Genomic DNA, 22,226 nt, shown 5'->3' with positions numbered 1-22,226 from the left:
TGTACAGGAGAGATTTTTCTACTGTGAAATACTGCATTACACATTTTTAAATGATGATCAGAGTTAAATTTTTAAGTAAGGGCAGAGAAAAGAAATTGTCACATTTAAGGCTTAACAGTCACGTTTATGGCACAGTGAAATAAAACTGGGTTTGATCTACAATAAAGATTTGCACTTGAGAATTCACTCATTGCCTTTTCAATGGGAGGTTCACATAACATTTTTCAAGATCTCTTGAAACATTTATTTTTTAAAGTTTTCCTTTTTTTCTGTCTCTGTGACTAGATACAGAATAAAATTTAAAATAAATGTCATCATTGGCCTTTTGAAGTTCTTATCTTAGTTCTGTTAAAAGAAATGGAGATAAACAAAGTACCTATTTTTATTTACTTTCTGTATTATTTGAGCCATTTTTCATTAATGCCCTTTCTTAAAACATCTTATTTCTCTTCAAAACACAATTTCAAATAACAAATCATTAATTTTAAGCATTTCTCATACATATTATTATAAATATTGTTCAGAGTCCATGAACATTTAGGAACATAAATATTTATTTTTATATTAATTCAATGTTCCTCTCTTTTTACAGGAAGGCCTCAAAAATAATAAAATCTCAAAAGAAGGATTGAGTATTTAGAGAAGAATGAGTTATTCAATCAAAGCTACATCTTATTTCCTCTGTTTAAATATATGCGTGTGTGTGTGTTTTCTTAAACTACCACTTGAAATACTACTAAAAAATAGATGTGATTTTTATTCTAAAATTATTTGCAAAGTTTTATCTTCTACATGCACAGCTGAGCTATAATTACTTAAAATAAGTTTAATTAACATAAAAAAGGAAGTACGAAAGAATTGAAAGTTTGCTTGTATTATGATAATTTTCTGAATATAGGAAGTAAAATTGATTTTATATAACATAGTACTTGCTGAGAATACTAATCCTGATGTATACAGTAAATCTGATGCAATCAAGGGAAGTACAATACTTTATAAGATATGAGAATATGTAATTTCAGAGGCTTATATCCTCTGTTCTTAAGCTTCATACTTAAAAATTGTTTTGACACATTTGCATTATACCTTCATCAGTCTGAGTTACTTTACTTTTCAGCCTAAACTTTCATTGTCTTCTATTATTGGACTGCAAATTCAACCTCTACAATAATCTCTGAGTAAGCATTGTCAAAAATATCTATGTGAATTTTTTGACTATTAAAAGTATTTATTAGATTTTTCTCTGTATCTACTGGAAAAGAAATATTTCTTTCATGAGTGATAGAGCATTCTATGAAACTTTAATAAAATTTGCCTGAAGAATATTGCAGCTAAACATAATATAAAAACAGAGCTATATTTTACCTTGGGGTTTTTATATGCTTTATTGCAAAGAAAATACAAGGTTGCTATCAAGTCTTAAAGGAAGTACGTACTTTCTCATTATTAGGTTTGAATTTTAAGAAAAGTGTAAAAAATAATCTTCAATATACTATTTATAGTATATTGATAGTATAGTATTTATACTATACTATACTATACTATTTATATACTATTTATATACTATTTATAGTATAGTATTCATCTGTCCTATGATAGTGAGAAATACATAAACACATGAACATACATACAGAAACATGAACATATAAAAAAGAGTGAACTTTTCCAGAGATTCTTGGATTTCAAAATCATTGCTCTAAATACAAGCAGCAATTGGAAAATATATATTCTTAATTTATCACTCAAATTATTTTTTTACAATTTCATCATCACTGTCTTTAAAATGAAGATTTGTTTTGTTAGTAAATATGCCTAATTCAATTTTTTTTAATAATTCAGACCAAAATAAGAATAGAAAAGAAAGTTTAAAAAATTAAATTTTCCTTTTTCCTAAGGAGAGGCTATCAGTCAGAATATAAATTGTTTATTGCAATTTACATCAAGATGTAATTAGTTAAAAGAGAAGTTCTGAAACCAGAGTTGGTATTAATGAAGTTTTCTTGTAGCAAAAACCTACTTTTAATCAGATTTCCATCACTTGTGTACCTCTCAAGGAAAAAAAAAACCACAGGAAACAGATATAGGATTAAATACTCTGATGTATGATATGGGGCATCAGCATGCTATCATAACACCATAAAGTATTTTTCTCAACTTTGAACTGAGTCTGAATTTGCCTAGTTACCCAGTTAGCAAATTTATAAAAATTTGCTCATACTTACAATATATTTCACTTGAAAGTGAAACATTATGAGGCATTAGAGTTGACAGTGAAAGAATGCTTATGATGGAACATTTTTTTTAATCTAGAACAATCTTGTCACTCGCCTGACAACTGAATTGCAAGTGCAAATGGGAAGATATAGATAAAGGTCCTGACACTCAGACTTGTTATTATTATCAGTGTTTAATGACACTTTTAAATAAGTTCAGGTAGAATTATGCTTTAAACAGAGGTGGGATTCCTTTAAGATGTGGTGTCGTAGGTTTTTTCCAAACATCACTGGGAAATGCTGTTGCTGTTAAAATCTAAAGGCAAATATTTGATGAGAAAAAGGAACTTTAAACTCGAAAAATGTTTTCATTAAATTGCAAATAACTCTTGCTCTGAACAAGACTTACTATGAAAACTCTTAGACAGAAGACAAAATATATGTTTTTCTTTACGTCAAGTAAGCACTACAACTAGTTCTCTAAATTGTTAAAAAAGGCATTAGGCTGTGGAATTTATGAACACAGCCTTGAATACTGTGCAGGGATTTCCTGAAAATGTAGCTAATTGCACAATTAGACCTGAATATTTCCTCAAATAGATAATTTTTTTTTTCCATAAAACCTAATCTCTTAAAGAATTTCTCATCAACACTAAGTAATTGTATCATGACCAAGTAGTAGAAATATGATATTAATCTTGAGTACCACATTCATATGTCACTTAATATAAAATATCAACTTGATAATAAGTTAGTATCTACCAGAACCCACTCAGTCTGCACCTGAAAGGTCCTGACAGACATTTTCTAAGTAACAGTTCTGTAAATCATCCGTACACTTCAAGCATATGTGTAAAACAGAAAATAAACACCTGGGTTAGGTAACACTAATGCCTTATAATATAAGCAATTCAATCCTAATAAAATAAGATTATAAAACTCTTCTTTCTTTTTTTGCCAAAATGGGGGATGTACTAGAGAACAAAATATTGAGGAAATGAAACTATATGTTGCATGATATTTTTTCAACATACAGATTTTCTCTCATAGCCAGAGATTTATTAAACTTTTCACTTTATCAGCACTGTTATTGAAAAGAGTGTGGACTACTGTGCCAACTTTGATATTAGGATAAAACTTTTAAAACAGTCAGTTTAGTTGTTATTTAGGATTTGAAGTTACTGCAACATTTTTAGTAATACATGTGAAGGCTTTGTAAAAATTGTTGCAAGAGTTTTCTTTGGTCTTCATAATAATTTTAAAATACAGATAAGAAAACCATTTGAAATAAATTTTTCATAAAGACTGAAGCAATTTCAGCTTCTTCCAGTTCTCCTTCTTTTGGTGATATTACTTGGTTAATTCTTTGTCCAAGAATTACATTCTACTTATTTGAAGGTTTCAAGCTTGGGAAGGTGGGAGGCAAGGAGGTGGGGTGGCAGAAAAGACAAAATACGTATACATAACTTTTTTTAATGTGAATTAGAAACAAATTCCAGATAAATTTATATCTGCTAGATTACAATTCAAGCAATTTTTTATACATTCAAAGGTAGAGAAGAGTTCCAGTGTGAAATAAAAGTTATTTAATTGTTTCTTAATTTTATAAAGTTTATTTTTCCTCCTGTGCTTTCTAAGGGTATTTTCAAAGTGCAAACAAACTGGAAAATTAATTTGAAGCAATTACGAACTTCAATATCATTACAGAAACAAGATAGGAAAAAATTAACTATGCATGTCTTCTCTGTAGTAGATTCAAATAAAGCCAAATCCAAAATATTCTTTAAAATGTTTCAAGAGCTGAAGCCTTTTCAAGTTAGATAATGCAGGACAAAAAGAAAAGTGACAGTATATAGCCTGTCCAGAATTATCTGTAGAGGCTATTTTAATGTTATAGCAAATCTGAATGAATGTCTTACATACCAAATCATGTAAGATTATAACACAGTGATGTCTTTTTAAACAACACCATAAAATAAATAGCAGATTTTTTTAAAACTGTTTTCAAAACTTTGTGCATATTTTGTCCAAGACTGCTATTATAAACCAATTACTGCTGCTGAAATGGATATTGGGATATTCAAAGATCTCTCTGCAGGCAGAGTAAAAAGATTTGGTGCACCTGTGGTTTAAACTAAATCACTCAGTGGTTTGTCTTCACTGTGATTGTTTTCGCAAGAGAATTGAACGGATAAATTAATATGAATGAAAACTGTTCTCAAATATCAAGCATAATTTTCCACACTGTTGTGGTTAGATGTCTTTGAAAGTACTACAGTAATAGGAATGTACCCACAGAGAGACAAAGTGGAGTGTTATATTCTACTACAAATTACTCTGGGAAAAAAATGTCTAACATAGATATTAATAAAAAAAGGAAAGCACAAAGAGTAAAAAACCAGCATATATTTTGTTCCTTAGGATATTATTTTTTGTAAGGGTCCTATTAAGTGACACTGTTAAAGAATGTGCACTTTTAAGGTCAACATTTTGAGATTCTTACAGGCATTGAGAATTGGCAAAGCTTTTCAGGCTTAATAAAAAATATTTACACACTGTGAAGTATTAGAATTATGTAGATTAAAAATTGACAGGTATTTTTTATCACTGTACACTTTTTATCACTGTACACTGTATACTTTTATCACTTATACTTTAAAATTTTGGTGGGCCCTGGCTGAGCTTGCTGTAGATATAACCAATGGATGCGTACATGCTGGGCAGTGCCACCCAAGTTACTAGTCAGAAAGGAGACCTATTTTAAACTGGAAGTCAACAACTCTGACCATTCAGATGTAGTGTACCATGAGATGCTTTCTCCACAAAATGCCCAATCTCCCTCCCCACAGCCCATACCCCAAGTCATTCTGCAAAGAAATGCATTAATAAATATAAAAATAAGGTTTTGCCATGGTCTTCCCTTAACTAAATTCATGATCCTCTGGTTTTCCCTCTCCATTTTTTGAACAGCTGTACAACTAAGGGTCTGGTATTTGTCAGCTTCCATATCACAGCCTAGAATTTGGTTATCAGCAATCAAATACTGTGCATTTAAGTTCTTGGGGTGTTCCTCAAATTTAGCTAAGAACTAAAATAATATATTGATGGTTGTCTTGGGTTTTGTTTGGTTTGGTTTTGGGTTCAGCTTTTTCTTCATTTTGTCTTTCCTCTCAAGTACATACAATGAAACCTGTAAGAAACTTGCAAAATAAAAGAACACATTTCTTTTTCTAGCCTATTACAAATAGGCTAGAAAACTGTAGACAGTGAGGTAACTTAAAAAGTGATAAAATCAGGAAACAAAAAGACTAACTTTTTCTCAGACTGAAACAGGGTGCCTCTCAGTTTGCTGAGGCTCCCTCAATGCTGCCAGCTCTATGGATTTCAGACACAGTGAGTGTTTTAGTGACACTCCATCTCACTCTTTTGAGTGAAGAACAACTGACTTGCTGGCTTTATGGAATTCTTGGAAAATAATCACTGTTCATGCAGAATCCTCTTTGTGTGAAATACTGAGCAATAATGGGAAGATAATTTAAGAAAGTCAAATAAGTCAAGGCTCAGGATGTGTAATACCGATGTATAAGACTATTTCTGGTTGTGTCAATATTGACAAGTCTGCTGTTCATCAGTGAGACCCAAAACTTCTGAACTGCTAAATCTAGTGACTAAGGATTGTTTGTGCCATATGACATTCTGGGTCTCTAATTTGCATCCTAACTTGGAACATTTGTAAATAACCATTTTAGCATGGTATTAGCAGTGGTAACAATTTCTATAGATAGTGGTCATGACTGTTAATCTCCATGACCAATGTTAAATCTAAAATAAGTCCTAAAATAAGGACTGACCTATCTTTTATCAACTATTCTGATACAGAATTTATTTGAAAGTCAAAGTCAGTGATATGAATTTAGCCACAACACAGGTCAAAGTGCCTTTAGCTTCTAGATCTGGATTGTTTGGGGTTTCTTTTCTGTATAGCTTTGGTGGGCAGAGGGAGGATGTTGTTGTATAGTTATTTTTAAAATTACATCAGGAACTATTGCTCAAGAAATTAGCTTTTCTTTGTATGCAGTAGCTGTTTGGGTAAGAAGTTCAGCTGTTTATAAAGGATCTGATTTGTTCTATTATTTGGTTATTGGCTTACAAGCCTTCAACTGCTCTTGCTAATGTATTGTTTGGACCCAGGAATTTCTTACTTATGCTATGTTATGAATCCTTCACTTTGGATGAACCTTTCACATTCAGAGAGTGCTGATGTGTCTTGACTTCCAGACAGGCAAGGGCACAGTGGAGGGCTGCCTTGCCAGACTGCACAGCTGCACTGGTAGCTACTGCCAGCTCCACAGTAACTTCAGTGTAAATAAAGCAGTCTCTGAGCAGTTTGAATTTGTTGCTCAACGTGACATTAGCTCAGTAGTGGAGAGGCATTTGAGCAGTTGTCAGCCCTGGAAGGCACACCTGTTTTCCAATGTTTGAGACTTATTGTTCTCCGTATTATTTTTAGAGTCATGAGGTTCAGAGTCTCTTGGATTCATGTATCTCTCATGGATCATTTATAATATCTGCCAGATTTTCACCCTTCCCTTCTCGTATAAAGCATGATATGCATGATTTTGAAACTTCAGTAAATCCTGTTTAGTTTTGGTTTACATCAGGATTGCATTCAGAGTGGTAGGTCTAAAGCTAGATCTCTACTTTCTATTTCTGTTCCTATTTACTGTGAATTATCTTAATAAATTAAAAGTTCTATTAACTAATTTATGACATATTTCATTGCAAATGATATCAAACTATGTTTTTATTCTCTGCAATTTTTCCATGTGATTGTAAAGAAATTAGTGCATCTCTGTTACCATTGTTACTCTTTGTTATTTATTTCTTAATCTGGTTTTACAATGTAATGAAATGGAGATATGAGAACATTGTCTATACATACAAGAACATTGTATATATACACATCTCTTTATTTAAAGTAGAAATCTGTATATTATCTTACTATATACACAGTGAAAAAAGGCACAAAAATCTGTGAATACCTTGCTTTTGTGTCATGCCATTCAAATAGCAAAAGAAAGAAAAAAAATTTAATTTCATTTCTGATGGAAAAGATTAAAGAAATTTAATAACTCAATGAAGCTAAGACAAGGCAAATTTGCTACATGTCAAAATGTAGAGAATATAAAGCCACAAAAATGACAGCTTAATCTCCAATAGATACAAGAAGGAAAAAACAGGCAATATGTCAAGGAATCTAATCAATAATATACAAATCTATGACAGAGGTATTAGTTGGTATAGATAGAGCTGGAAATACAGACGAGGTTTAAAGAATTGATAAAAGGATGCAATGAGCAACTGTATATGAAACCTAAGGAATATGAAGAATTTACATGAGAAGGCATTACCATAACTATAAAAGTAAGCAACATAATATGTCAGCCTACTGTCTGAACATGCTTGCTAGGTTGCACTCAAGCTGTACAAGCCTTTTGTGAAGATTTTGATGTATCACAGGGATAGCTTTGATATATTTAGCCATTGGGGTGTCTCAGTAGAAAGGTTTCTCACAGATTCTTATATGAGAATGTGTATTTTTGCAGGGGTGCATGTGTGTGTACATGTAAGGCAATGGAGTTTTCAAATGCTACCCAAAGCAAAACCAGTCTAGGTTAGTCATGATCAAGACAATGATGTAAAGATTTGGGGATTTTGCTGATTATGTACAAACTGATAGAGACTAACATATGACTACTTTAGCTAAAACTGAAATGAGGTGTACTGGAGAAAGCTTCTTTGCAACATTTGCTCCCCCTCATGCCATTTTCTGAGCCATATTAACTAAATATTCTTTACTCCTTCATACTTTAAGCAGTAAATAAGACATACTGGTCTTTATTTTCATGATATTGTCCCCTCAAACATCAATGGTGTAATGCTGCTGTTACTAACAATACCAAGTGTTGTTAATAAGGCAGAAAGAAAGAAAGATTTTGGTGAGTTTTTTGAGGGTATGACAGGGATGGGCCCTGCTATCTTCAAGATAACATCCACCAAATGTAATGATATGAGGCATCACATGCAAAAAAGTCATAAAAAGAGCAGAAAAGTAGGAGAATGAAATGGAGAAAAAAGAATTTGAGTACTTTAGTCACATTACCTACTTGATGTGTTAGAACATGGATAAATGTCCTGACCCTTTGGCAGCAGAGTAAACACTATATAAATCATAGCCATTAAGCTAATTAAAATTATAAGTGGTTTTGCAGTTCCCCCTTGTATTATTTGAAACTAAAGGAATTCTTGTTTTTTTGGTTGGGTAGTGGTTTTTTGTTTGGCTTTTTTTTATATGTGAATGCATAAGACATTTCTTCTCACTTGGCATTTCAAACAAGAATAAAAGGTTCATTTGCTTCATTATTTTTTTCTGTGTAAACTAAGCATTTAATTGTAATAAAATGCACTCTATTTCTCCCTAATATCCTGTTAATCTTTCATTTTAATGCTATAATCCCATCTAAACTCCGGCTCCCTTCAGCACAAAATTTCACTTTTCACTTTTCCCTCTCTTCACTAGTGATAGAATCAGAGAATAACTTTTGAAACAAAGAGTTATCACTCATTATCTAATGTTAATGGAAGATATGCTTGGGGAAAAGGGTTCTACCTCCTAATATCAGTTTCAGTATTGAGTCTGACAGGCTCTCTATTTTAACTATGGTGGGGTTTGTTCCATGGAATTTTTGTTTTGTTTTCTTTTTTTGCTTGAAATCTCTTCATTTAAAAGAGTCTATGAGAAGTAACATCTTACTCTTATACCAGAAAACAGTGGTACTCAGCTTTATTGGCTCATTTTTCTTCATGTACACTCTTGGTGTACAGGTCAATATCCCTAAAATAGTTGTATCTCAATGAGCAATATTCCTCTGAGGTTCTTTATTGATTTTAGAAATTAATATAATGTAAACTATTTGCATAGAATACATTAATAATGTGTTACTGTAGAATCTGTAGCCATTTGGGATTCTGCAGCCAACTGTCTTTTTTAAATTAACTTAAATATAGTACTTCAATTATCTTCAATCTAACACTGTCCGAAATGAAAAAAGGGTTTTCCAAATATCCCAGCTGCATCCTGTGAAGACAGTTTTTACCCTATAGTTTCCATTTCTTGAAGGATACAAAGGTTTACCATATAACTAGAAATTCAAATAAAAAAAAATCAAAAGAAAATGCAGGCCATACCTAGGTACTTAGGCAAAATAAGCTGAGTAAATCAGTATTGGTTTTACCCACCTGGTCAGATAGATAATTTTATAAAGAGACCATATATCTTGATGGCTTACTATTGTAATATTTCCTAAATTAATGACCTTGCTGTTCCATAAATTTTATTGTATTCGGGATTTTAATAGAGGGTCACCAATGTCAGCATTTCTTACTAATAACTGAAAAATGTAATACCAAATTAATGTTCAGAAATCTTTCTGCTGGAATTTAATGAGGGTGAGATGGAAGACACCAAGTAGATTATTTGATGCTTGCTGAGAGTTAAAAAGTGAGAATGGAGAGAAATACTAACCTCTCAGCAATCATAAGTCTGTCTCTAAATATTTGCAAATCTGAGACTTGAATTCATAGCTTGAACCTCAAATACATTAGTCTCAGTCTTCCCCTGGAGTTCAAACAATAGCCTCTTGTTTCAAAATAAGATGAAGAGAGACTCTAGAATTTACACTTTTCTCATTAGAATATTAGTCCAAGAAATGAGAAATCTCGCAAAGCTACCTCTCTTTAAGTACAGTATCATGAGATGGCTTCCCTTAACTTCAAACTTATCTTTGCTTTGACACTCAGATCATCCTTGGAGGTAGAATGTGTATCAGACTGAGAAAGGCACAGCACTAAAGTCTCCTGAGTTTGTCAGGAACATCCCAATCACACAGATACACCCGTGTGTGGCACTCACATCAGCACCAGTATGACAGGTCCTGTGGCCATGCTCAGTCCCTCCTTGCAGTGGTACTGATTTAAACCAACACCTCACAGGGAAAAATAGAGATATTTCTGTTGTGCAGGTCTGAGTAACAACACAGGAAGAATTTAGGTTCTCAAAATAAGTAGCATCCAATGAAATTCATTTTTGATATAAAATGAATATTTTTCTAAAACTTAAATATTTAAGGAAAAAAAGTGAAAATTATACCTTAGAAATCAATAGCTAGATTCCAATATTATATACTACAGTTTTCCTTACTATTTTTTATTTCCAGTCATATTTAAAATGTTTGTGTATATCAATTAATAAATGCAAATCTGCAATTGTCAAAGTAAAATCTTAGCAAGAACCAGCTTTTCACTTTCTGAATGCTATTGATTAGATTTATTTCTATCTCAACCTCTTCTTATCCTTTTATTAATTTTTTTATCCCTCATCAAGTTAAATAAACGTAGTACCTTTTGAAATTGAGTGACCAGTGCTTGCACTTGGTGAATGCACATGCACGTGACCCTCTAAACAAAAAACTAATAAAATTTCTGCACCATATCATACTTCAACCTGTATATTCCACATTTTGTAAAATAAAATAAGATGAAATCCATTAAGTTGTTTAATCTATGGAAATATATGGAAAGCACGTGTGTGTAAGAATTGCTGGAAGAAAAATGTGGAAAACTATACAAACATAAACTTACTGCATAAAATGCCTGGATTGGCCTTGTAAACTACAATACCCTCTTTCAGGAAGGCAGAATGAGTGGATGACTCAGTAGTCTGCGAGTAGCTTTTTGACACTCCTGTTCTAATTTGAGACTAGAAAAGCCTGCATACAACCATGGGTGAGGCCCTGCACCTTGCTTCAGAAGCTTTGCTATGGTAAAATATAGAAGAAAGAGTAATGTAATGCATAATAGCAAGTACAGGTATCTTTGATAGACATTGCATTGATAGATGTATGCTCAGAGAGATCTGATAACTGGGATTCCCTGAATGATCTGGACAGGGAATCTGGATATTTGTCCGATATCCAACAATATTGGACAAAAAAATAAAGTTGTTTGGTTTTGAGGTTTTTTGGTTTTTTTGCTGTGTAGTCTTAAAAGTTTACTGCTTCTTATAGCATAAATATCAATAAATGCTGAGAGAGGGACAGGAAACAAAAACACTTGTTTATAAATGGATGCTTTGTTTCCATTTTAGTCTAAATTTTGATTTTTTTTTTCATCACAACAAAAATATTAACGTATCTAAAAATCAATTGCTAGCCTTTCTTCTTCAAGTGTTTGGAATCAGATTCTCAGATTTATTTGAAAAACTCAAAACTCTAAAAAACCTGCCATTAGAATGTAATCATTCTTTACTATGACAACAGGATAATCCATCAGAAGCATATTTCCTGGTGGAAAAAAATGTATAAAAGACACCATTTTCTACTCAAAATGCCCCAAAATATCTTCTCTTAATAGTGTGTCTTCTTATTTCACACTAAAAATCAAGTCAGGAGAAAAAAATGAAATATGGAGTTTTCTGGGGAGTAGTCCTTAGCAGAAATAGTGTTCAAGGTGCAGTTCATCAAGATTTTACAGGGAATAACTATTCAGCTGATTGTTTAAAACCAACCATTTCACAGAAGCTTTTTCTCTATAAGGCTAATTGCTTGCAGTGGAATTGTCTCAGTTAACTACTTCTTGTGTCTTTCCACTGCTATTTTAACAGTGTGATAAATTTAACAGAGATTGTGAATGCTATGAAACTGACAACAAGAAACTGCTTAATAACTTTCTCTTGATATATTTTTAACTGAGATGTAGCTTCAGTGACTTAGAAACATTCTCATTAGGACAAAAAAAAAGTGAACATGAATCTTCAGTCACTAAAAATGATTAGTCTTCTTCACAGTTCATAAAACATCTCCATCCAGTCTTTAACACTAGTTATTTAATTTATTAATTATTCATCTTCTGTGTTTATCATTAGTTTTAATTCTTGCTATAAATGAGTGTGACAGTGCAGGAAATGAGGGGTGGATAGGCGAGGGGAAGAAAGCTTAACTGCTGTTCTTAGCACTATCAACTAATCACAGGATATGAAATATTTCAAGAAATAAAAGGAAATTGTTCCCACTCATCTTTTCTTTATTCCAGAAATTATCTCTCATAAGGGAAGCTACAGTCAAATATGAAGACATCCCAAACAAATAAAACCACAAATAAATGCAAATCCCAAATAAGGAAGCAAATTGAAAAAAACAGCATCAAAACAAAACAAAACAAAAACCAACCAACCAACCAAAAAAACAAACAAAAACCAGATGGAAATTGAAAGAAGTTACAACTCTGCTCTTCCTCCTCCTCCTAAAAGCAAAATGAAATAAATCCTCAAAAATAACCAACCCACCTAAAAATCCATCTTTCAAAACCTCAAACAATAAAATGTCCTATCTTTTGTTATAGATTAGGAGGAACTTCCTGCCCTGGGAGAGTTTGTAATTTCATACTTTGGGTTTTTACTCTGGTTCATAGACATCCCTGATTGCTGAATGATCATTTTTCTTGATGTGAAGAGAAAATGGCACCACCAGAAAAAATTACTCTGCAGTGCTATCTCTTTATACTCATCCCAGATGATCACAGAACAGGGCAAATTCTGCCCTCCTATTCTTTTTTTTTTTTTTCTCCTTTTTTTGCCTCCTCTCAGGATCCCAAACTCCATCATTCCATGCTCGTCACAGCGAAGATGCATTCAGCCTTTCTATCCCCACCAAGTTCATTCTGGTGTATAAATATCAGCTATTGAGTCCAGCAGAGCAATTCTCTCCTCAGCTCTGCAATCTCCTGTGCCAAGATGTTGACATCAATGAACTCTAGAAATTTTCTGTCTTATTTGTGTCATGCTGTGCTGTTCTTCCAGCAGATATGGGACCAGGGCCTGTAGGCAAAGGCTTCTTCCAGTTATTGAAGAAGGCCTCACCAACTTCTTCCTCCTGACTGGTGAGTCTGTAGAAAACACTCAACACAATGCTGCCCATGTTGTTCTGCCCATTAATTCTGATCAACCAGCTCTGAGTTTGCTCATCACCCATCCTAAGGCAGAGCTCCAAACATTCTCACAGTTCTCCTACAAAAAAGGAAAAACCCCCTTCTTGCTATCCCAGCCCATCTTTCACAAAGGGACTGCATCCATTCATGGCAGCATGCCAGTCATATGAACTATGCCACCAGAGTTGCATGATCTTCTTTCACACAGACCTCTAATTCTTTCTTTTTACAAAAATAAACCTTGTAAGTTTGAGAAGATTCCTATTCCCAAATGATATATTTTTTAAAGGCTCTTTTCTTTATGAGACTGTAGAAGATACAGACTCAAGTTCCTGCTTTCTGTAATTTGAGACTAGCTAAGAAATTAATTCACATATTATTACAAGATATTTAACACTTTTTATCTTTGCTGACAAAGGCTGTCAACTGTGTGGACTGCCCCACATGGAGCTCCAGTCCAGAAGCCAGGTACCACATTTTAAATTGTTTGATCACCAGCTCCTTACACAATAAAAATTATACATTCAAAACACTCCTCCTCTTTACCATGCTGCTCTCTGAAACCACTGAAGGAAAATCTCTTTGTGTCATTATTAAAGAGTCCACAAAAGTTGTCAAAAGAACAGAACCTGGATACCTTGGAATGTCTGAGAACTGCCTAAGAATAGAGTCCTTAGAGTAAACAGGTCTTGAGGCTGACCAGCTCCAGCAGGTCAGCCTCAAGATTTTGGTTTTTGGTAACTTCCTCTGTAAATGCCTGGTTTTAAAATAGTATCTGAATTCTCTTAATCTCTAGCTGAGGCAAAGCATTAAGTTCAAGTTCTCAATGCTTTCCCTGCATTTATCTTTAGAAATATGTAATATTCTAAAATCAGCCAAACTTTAAAAACATTTAAGAAGTTGTAATATTTATTGGTAGTTACTAAAATAAAAGTCAAAGTATGCATATGTTTGTGAGGAATACAGTCAAAGATACAGATAAGATATTAGCATTATCCCTCTGTTGTTTATTATGTAGGAGATTAAAAAAATTCCAAACCTCTCTGAATATTGTCTTTTAGTAGGTTTTCCAGTATTCTATCATCAGGGCACTAAGACATCCATCCAGGTGCCATTGAAGCTGGTAGAACAGCTGAGCAGGCATATAGTTATGACTGTTTTTTATAGGGATATAAAGCTGATCATAGCTGGTCAATAGTTGAGAGAGATGGTAAAGATCTTGGTCAAAAGTATGAAACAAAAGAAAAGTCAGAAAGATGGCTGAATAATTAGATATAAAGGTTTACTATTGTCATTGTTTTTGTTATTGTCATTCTTCTTCTGGTTGTTATTGTTATTATTCTTGTTGTAATTTGTTTTGTATTTTTGTAATTCTCAATGATTTTGAGAGACTGGAATGATAATGGCACAAATACTCAGGGTGCAAGCTGGTGGTGTGCAAACTGCCCAGGTACAGAGGGTGTGAACACCTGGCACCTCAGGACAGGAACTGAGTGTTGACCAAGATAAGGGAAGGGGCTGCTAAGAGGCAGGCTGTGCTCTTTAGCATGCCAAAGTCCTTACCCAAATTGCTCAGCTGTGAAAATTCCGTTGTGGAAAAGAATGGGACATTCAGAGGTAGCCTGAACACCTTTATCCCATGGACTCATGGACCATAATGGGCCATAAATTATTCAACTGCTGATAGGAGGCAGCTGTAACAGCTTAGATCATCAAAGACTCTGGGAAGTGTCCAGTGATCCAAAGTATTACATCATCCACTGTAAAACTCCCTGCTCTAGGGAAAGTACCTGTGCGTTCCCACCTTAACCTGAGTGAATATAAACACTATGGATGTTGTATTTTGGTGGTTTCCCACATGGGTTCAAGATTATGACTATCGCTTTGACCATCGAATCGCTTTGACATGGAATTTGCAGCTATGCAGTCTTGTTGCGCCGTCCACTGGTGGTGGGATCTTTCTACTCTTCTCCAACTCTTTCTTTTCCTTCTCTGTTTTTTTAAGTGCTATTTTTATGCCTTTATATTTTCATATTACTATAGATAGTAACCAAAATGGCTACATACCTGTTTTCCAAATTGCTCTAAAATAAACCCTTCATATAAATATTTGCAAACATCAATTTCTCAGTGTCATTTCCCTCGAATCTGTCCTACGGGATCTCTAAACAAGAACCTGATTTACTCTTCTCTTCTGGAATGGGTTGTAACATTGTTATTATAGACTCTATTGGTAATCTGATTTTGTAATTTTCTAAATTTTTTTTTCTCCAAAATGGACCTGTCCTAAGAAGCCTATTTTCAGGCTGAAAAGGACAATGTCTTTTCTGTGTGTCTATGTCTCCTTCCTGTTTCTTTGGAAGTGCTAGAAAACCTAGTATCTGCTGTAATTTCTATTGAACAGGCCAGCAAAATCAGTACACCTTTGCAATGTTTCAGGCTTTCATTAAATTAAAATGTGTAATATTATGAATTTCTTTGTTTTGCTGCTCATGGAATCTCAAAAATCTTACGCTGCCACTGAAGAATTGTTACTGGTGCTTAGACTCTAGGTTGGAAATTAGTTCTGTAACTTTTTGCACTACTGTTTATGGCTTATAGATAAAGAGAACATTAAAAAAAATTGCCACAAAAATCTTGCAATACCCAAAACTTTTAAGTAGACAAAATATTATTTTCAATGGTCTATGTGAGATGGGCAATGATAATTGTGATAAGCTCTCAGCTTTATGCTTTTTGTACTAATAGAGATTTTGTTCCAACCCACAACACAGAACTGTGTCTCATTCCAGTCAAAGACCCGGATACCCCAATTTTAAAGCCATTTTTGTTTGTTTCTGGAGCAGTCAGAGCTTTTTCAGAACTTGTCGAAATCTGTAGCACTCACTTCCAGTCAAGATACCAAACATATTCCTGCAGCTTTCTTAATTTTTGTGAAAGTGTCTCTCTTGGGAGATGCCTAAAGAAGAAATATAAGATGACAAGTGCTAGTTGTATCACTTAGTGTGACATGCACTGATATGATGAGGACACAGGGCAAAGGTTTCTGTATAGATCAGATGCAGGTTCCCGAACAGACCAAAATAAAATCTTAGCAATTGCTTTACACTGGCTCATGTTTCCAAATATTATTTTTTTCCTACTAGGAAAACAGCTAGAATATATTTTTAGAATAAAATTTAGCAACAGCCCTGACATTTCTGGGTTTTCTATACAGAATGTGCATGAAGACAGTCTCTAGTGTGGCTAATTCACACAAACAGATTGGTTCATTGTTGTGGTGCTCTGATAGCATCTTTGATGGACAGCTCTGACAACTTCCTGCATCTCTTTTGGCCTCCCCATATCATCTTTATCTTCCATTATCTGAAAGTTAAACCACATCCACAATTTTTTTTTCTTTCTTGTTTGCAAATGCAGGTGTTAAAAAATGTGTTCATACATTTTTTGTTGTTTTCAGCAGGCTTCTGAAATGATAAGCATGTGTTTTCGTGGCCCACTTTTCTTTCTCCAGTCCTCTTTCCCATCCTGATCACCAGTTCTTTTAAGATAGGCTTTAAGCTTGTGGAATTATTTCCACTTCATTTATAGAAGTCATGGAAGCTCAAGGTTAGTGCAAGATTCTAACTCACATATCTGCATATTGTTGTCCACTTCTCTGCCAGTGCCATGAAGTTTACAAGCAGATACTTTTAGAGAGAGTAATGTGGGGACAAATATTACATAAGATTTATGTTTTTTATTTCTGAACCCCAAACTCCTTATGATTTTTTTTCCTGATAAAGAGGTGATAAATGAAAAATAACTGGGAAGAGGTTTTTGATTTATTTTTTTCCAGATTTCTGACTAATTTTAATATACATAGCTATAACCTAAAAGCTAGAGGATGTCTCCTGAGAGATAGCATGTGTGCTGACAGCTGAATGCAACTAGATTTGCATTTAAAAATATAAGGTTCTGGATTATCAAAGCCTGTTTGAAGTCCAAAGAACTTAAAAATTAAACAAATAATCTTACGTTTCTTTTTCACACCAAACAAATTTGAAGTTATCACTATTAAAAGCTCAGAAACAGCACTTGCAATATACAATTACTGCTTCCCCATCCATAAACAGTGTATTTCTAGCAAAATTATCAAAGCTGTATGGTCTGTTGGTCTCATAAGGGCTCTTGGGCAGCTTGTGGAACCAGCTCAACTGAGGATACATGGTTCTGCTTCTGGCATGACTAATGCAGTTGGGAAATATGCCAGGCATCAGGCTCTTGAGGGAGGAGGAAAAAAGAAGGGAAAGCTAAAAAGAGCCTGGAGGGGAAGATCCAAGCAAATGAGCCAGCAGGCTTCACTGGAACACCATTTGACATTTGTAGGGCTGTAACGTTAGAAGCCTGCAGCAATACTGAAGCCCTGCTGCTCTAAGGGGCAAATCTACTGAAAAGCAAGCAGTGAACCCCATGGGAACAGGGTTGAAACACGGACATGAAAATGAGCAAGTGTAGCACATCAATCCTTGTGTTGCACAATAATATAAAGCAGTACAGGAATGGAAGCAAGAGTGAGGGACATTTTTTTATCTTGTAAAGGAAATGTAAGGGATTTCATCTTAGAGAAAATGCAGGTAGCCTTTTGTGATGGGAAGCAAAATTTAAAATAAAAATATTAGCCAGACAATTTCTCTGTGAATTTCCTTCTGAATCATCAATTAAAGCACAGGAACAACTGCCAGCAGTTGCTGCATTAAGTCTGGATCTTTTAATTTAAAATACCCTGGCAAAATAAGGTCACTGATGTTGTTAGGAAAGATGCCATGCAATCTCTCTGTCTAAGCTACCTCAGTGTATATCAAATATAATTCTCCTTTTCAATGAAATTATAATTTTATAGCAAGCTGCTGGGCTCAATGTCAAAAGGGTTAGGTTGGTGATTGCCTAGTTTGAACTATCATTGTTTGTTTTCTCATTCTTTTTTCTTCCCTCTTCTGTATCTGCTCCTGAAATGCCTCCTACCTTGGGAAAACAGATCGTTATTTATAGTGCTGCAAAGATATTAAGGCTGCTAAACTAAGTGAGTTCTTTAAGGTTCATAGCCAAAAAGGCTGACAAAGCTCTAACTGTTTTCCTCCCCTAGAGGGAAGAAAAAAAATAGGAAAAAAAAAGATAAAAAACCCACCCCAAACCTGTTTCTTTTGTTCTAGAAGATGATAAAAACTGCAGTACTGATCACTGACAGTAATTTGTCTCCAGTGTACTGCATGAGAAATTAATTATATGATCTTGTGACAACTGGCTTTCTACGTGGCTGGGAGGTAGCATTAAAGGCTGTAGGATTTCAGAGTTTAACAGTTGCTCAGCTGCAATGCAGGTAATTTGAATGAATTATTCTGCTTTCAATATGCAGTGTGTAGGCATGCTCCTTCCTCTGAACTGGTCAAGGTTACAGTGTCATGTAGTGTATCAGTTCATAATCCAAATGTGTTACAGGGCACACTGGCTGAAAGCAATTTGCATTTTACAGATTTTTTAGGAGTTTTACACAGATTGTGATCACCAGAATACTCTGTTCCCCTGTTCCACATCCTATGCAACAGCTACAACTCTCTGTTCAGGCAGTTCATGCAATCTTTTAGCCAGACATGGCTGGCTAGGATATGCATAGTACTCCCTCCCTTACTCCCCAAGCCCACCCCTTTCTCTAGAAACTTCCCAATCAATCTTGTATCCTTCAAAACCCCATTGGTTTGTTTAAGTTATTCTCCTCCCCGGTAGTCTCCTATTGGTTTAAACATTGTATTCTGCGCCTTGTGTTCCACCCCAATTTCTCCCATTGGTCAAAGATTGTATCTTCCCCTGGGACCTCCTCCCCTTTATGAGTTGATGTATGCCTTTGAGCTTGTCTTTCTGTTCCTGACCCTCCGGGAATAAATTTCTTGGGGAGCTATGACAGAAGATCTCTCCGTGTTCCTTGTCCCTACCCTCGGCGCAGTCCTATCCCCAGCGCAGTCTACCTGTGCCGTAGAGCAATGTGTATTACATAACATCATCTTGATATCCAAGGGTTTTTAAATTAACCTTTTGTGGATAGCTATGAAAGAACTTCCAAAACATCAGCCTTCTTCAATATTTTTTTAAAATTTGTTCTTACCTGTTAGGGAGGGATTGGCATTCAGTGGGAGGAGGAACAGGGAACAAAGGGCAGGTCTTTGCGGAGATGGACAACTAGGGCAAAAACCAACAACACGGGGGAAAGGAACAATCCATTAGAAAATATGCTATAACAGTACAAAATAGGAAGGATTATAAAACTGACTACTAGAACTGCATTACAATCAAAAAACACACTGCCACATTATGGGACAGTAAGACTCAAGTTGCATCACTTCCTAAAACTAAAACTATTACTAATCTGTCTTCCCACATTCTCCACAGAAAATCCATCATAGGTCATTTGGGTGTGTTCCAACTAACCAGGATTAAAGGCAATGATAAGAAAATTAAATCACAAGATATAAATGTCTAACTAATAACCATATTCCTGGAAAACTAGAAAGAAAAATTTAGATGTGTTGAACATTGCAATTTATTACAGGAAAAAAAAAATCTTTACTATCAGTTTCAGCACGTCTGTTAAATAAGATCATTTTGTGTAATCAGCACTAGTAAGTAAAAAAGTGTTATGATTATTATTCTCCTTGGTAAATATATATCTATTTTTGCTGGTTTTAACCTAAGATTTTCATTATGTTCATAGCTATACCAATGCTGTGCAAGGAAATGGGAAAACAAAGAAAATTGTTTGCAACTTCTGGGGGTTTTTTATTGTTATTATTTCAAAATCACACTGAAAACTAACCTTCAATAAAAGAAACTGCTTGGTATTAATTTATCTAATTTCTACAAATGGTAGGGTCCTCCCTAAATCTTGTCTTTTGAGTATACCATTCAGATATATACACCTTGCCTAACACTCTTTTTTGCTTTTTTAATCAATGAATTGAAGTTAGCATGAGAAACTTCCTGCCTACATCTGAATGTTATTTAAAATATTGTTGCTTACAGGCACTGAGTGGAAAATACTTTACAAGGCTTGTAAATGGGAGAAATATGCTTTTCTTCTTAAATCTGTGCCTGGAAGCCACAATTTTTTTAATATTAGTGTAAACTATCTTTTGGTCAAGTATCACAGTGGGTGATGTGAGATGTCACACACAGTTCCAACAGTCATGTCAAGAGACAGATTTGTCACATAACTGAATGAAACAGCAAGACAGAAAAAAAAACTGCAGAAAAGAAAATGATGAACGTTGATCTGCTGTGGAAGGGCACCTCAGGCTATTACAAAAATACTTTGTTTTGTGCCACTGGCAATGAATGCTGCAGTATTCATTGTTTGTGGAAAAGAATTTTGCTGATGATGAAACCAAACTGAACACTGAGAACTCTCTGCAGAACCTTGAAGGCATTTTAGGCAACTTTGCTGGAACAGGCACAGTTCAAAAAAGGAGGACAAAATGTGAGAAGAACCCAGCAAAGAAGCAGTCTTTCAATTGCTGTGTTTTTCTCAACATGGCCACCAGTTTAACCTTGACCAATTATAGCACAGATCAAAATACCAGAGAAGGTAGTCTTTAATGTTATTACTACACCAATTTTTATTCTAGCCTAGAGTAAATCTGCATAATATAGGGGTGCTCCTTCCCATTGATTCCTGTTCATAACAGTACACCACAGCAGTGATAGCGATGGCAATGACATTTTTGGGTTGTGTTTTCTCTTTTTTTAGTTACTCTGCAAGAGTTAGACTTGGAATATAGTCCTGGTCTTCCAACCCATCTCCAATGATAAGTAATATAGAATGGGTGGAGGAAACAGTAACCCTTCCACAATTATCAATAAGCAACATCTGGTATATTGGATTTTGTCTAATGATTATGGATCAGACAAACATGCACTTTCTAGTTTTTTTCAACTATAACACCATAAATCTTGGTATTATTATATCCACATAAACATCCAATTCCTTTTAAAAACTCAGTACAATCTTGTCTTCCACAGCCACATATCACACTGTCTTATCCAGCATGTTTAGTGCCAGTGCATTTTGCTTTAGTTTTTAATTGCTTACAGGTTTTCAGAACAAACAAATTACACATATAACCAGGTAGATAAAAATCTTTGATCTGCATGAAAAATCTGATTTTTTTTCTTGTTTTGCTAAGTCTTTTCAGTGTCATAGTTTATACATGCTACTGTTGGTGTTAGAATATTACATGAAACCAAATAGTGATATCACAGATATGATAGCTACTTGTATGTTACAAGGGAATACAGAAAAACTGAAAAATTGGGCATTTTTAGAATCAGATACATACTTGTGACATTGCTGGAGCAGATAATATATCCCCCCCACTGGATATTACTGCCCTTCAGTTAGAATTTAAGGGTTCCTAAGGTGTCACACTAGAGGTGATCTGTAAAAATGCAATTTACTTTCTAAGAAAGGGGTATTGGTGCTAAAATCCTGAAATACAGTTTTTAATCATGTTAATTAGTCATCACATAAGTTTTTAGTGAATTTTGGTGTGGGGTTTTTTGTTTGTTCGGTTTGGTTTTGTTGTTGGTTTGGTTTGGATTTTGCTTTTGTGTATTGTTTATGCATTTTTTTTTTAGTATGGCATTAAAGATTATGCATTTCCTGCACAGGGACAATGCACAAGAAAATAAGAAAATGTTGAAGTTTGCAAGTCTCATAGGATAACATTCAAGGGTTTGGCAGGACCGGCAAAAGTCAGGGTCTCTTGAGGTCTCATCCTTTCTGCTATTAGGAAAGGACCATAGCAAATTATCTTCAAACCTTCCCTGCCATTGATTTACTCCAGAGGGCATATGAAAAGCCAATTAAATGTGTCTGTACTAGTGCTCCAGTTCAGATCAGAAGAGAGCTTTTGAAGCATATATTCCAAAGATGCCTTTGAA

This window comes from Agelaius tricolor, unplaced genomic scaffold (genome assembly GCF_023055355.1).
Source record: "Agelaius tricolor isolate 1412-34295 unplaced genomic scaffold, bAgeTri1.0.p SCAF_7, whole genome shotgun sequence".
Taxonomy (NCBI): domain Eukaryota; kingdom Metazoa; phylum Chordata; class Aves; order Passeriformes; family Icteridae; genus Agelaius; species Agelaius tricolor.
The sequence above is the reverse complement of the archived record's forward strand: the minus strand, read 5'-3'. Positions refer to the sequence as shown.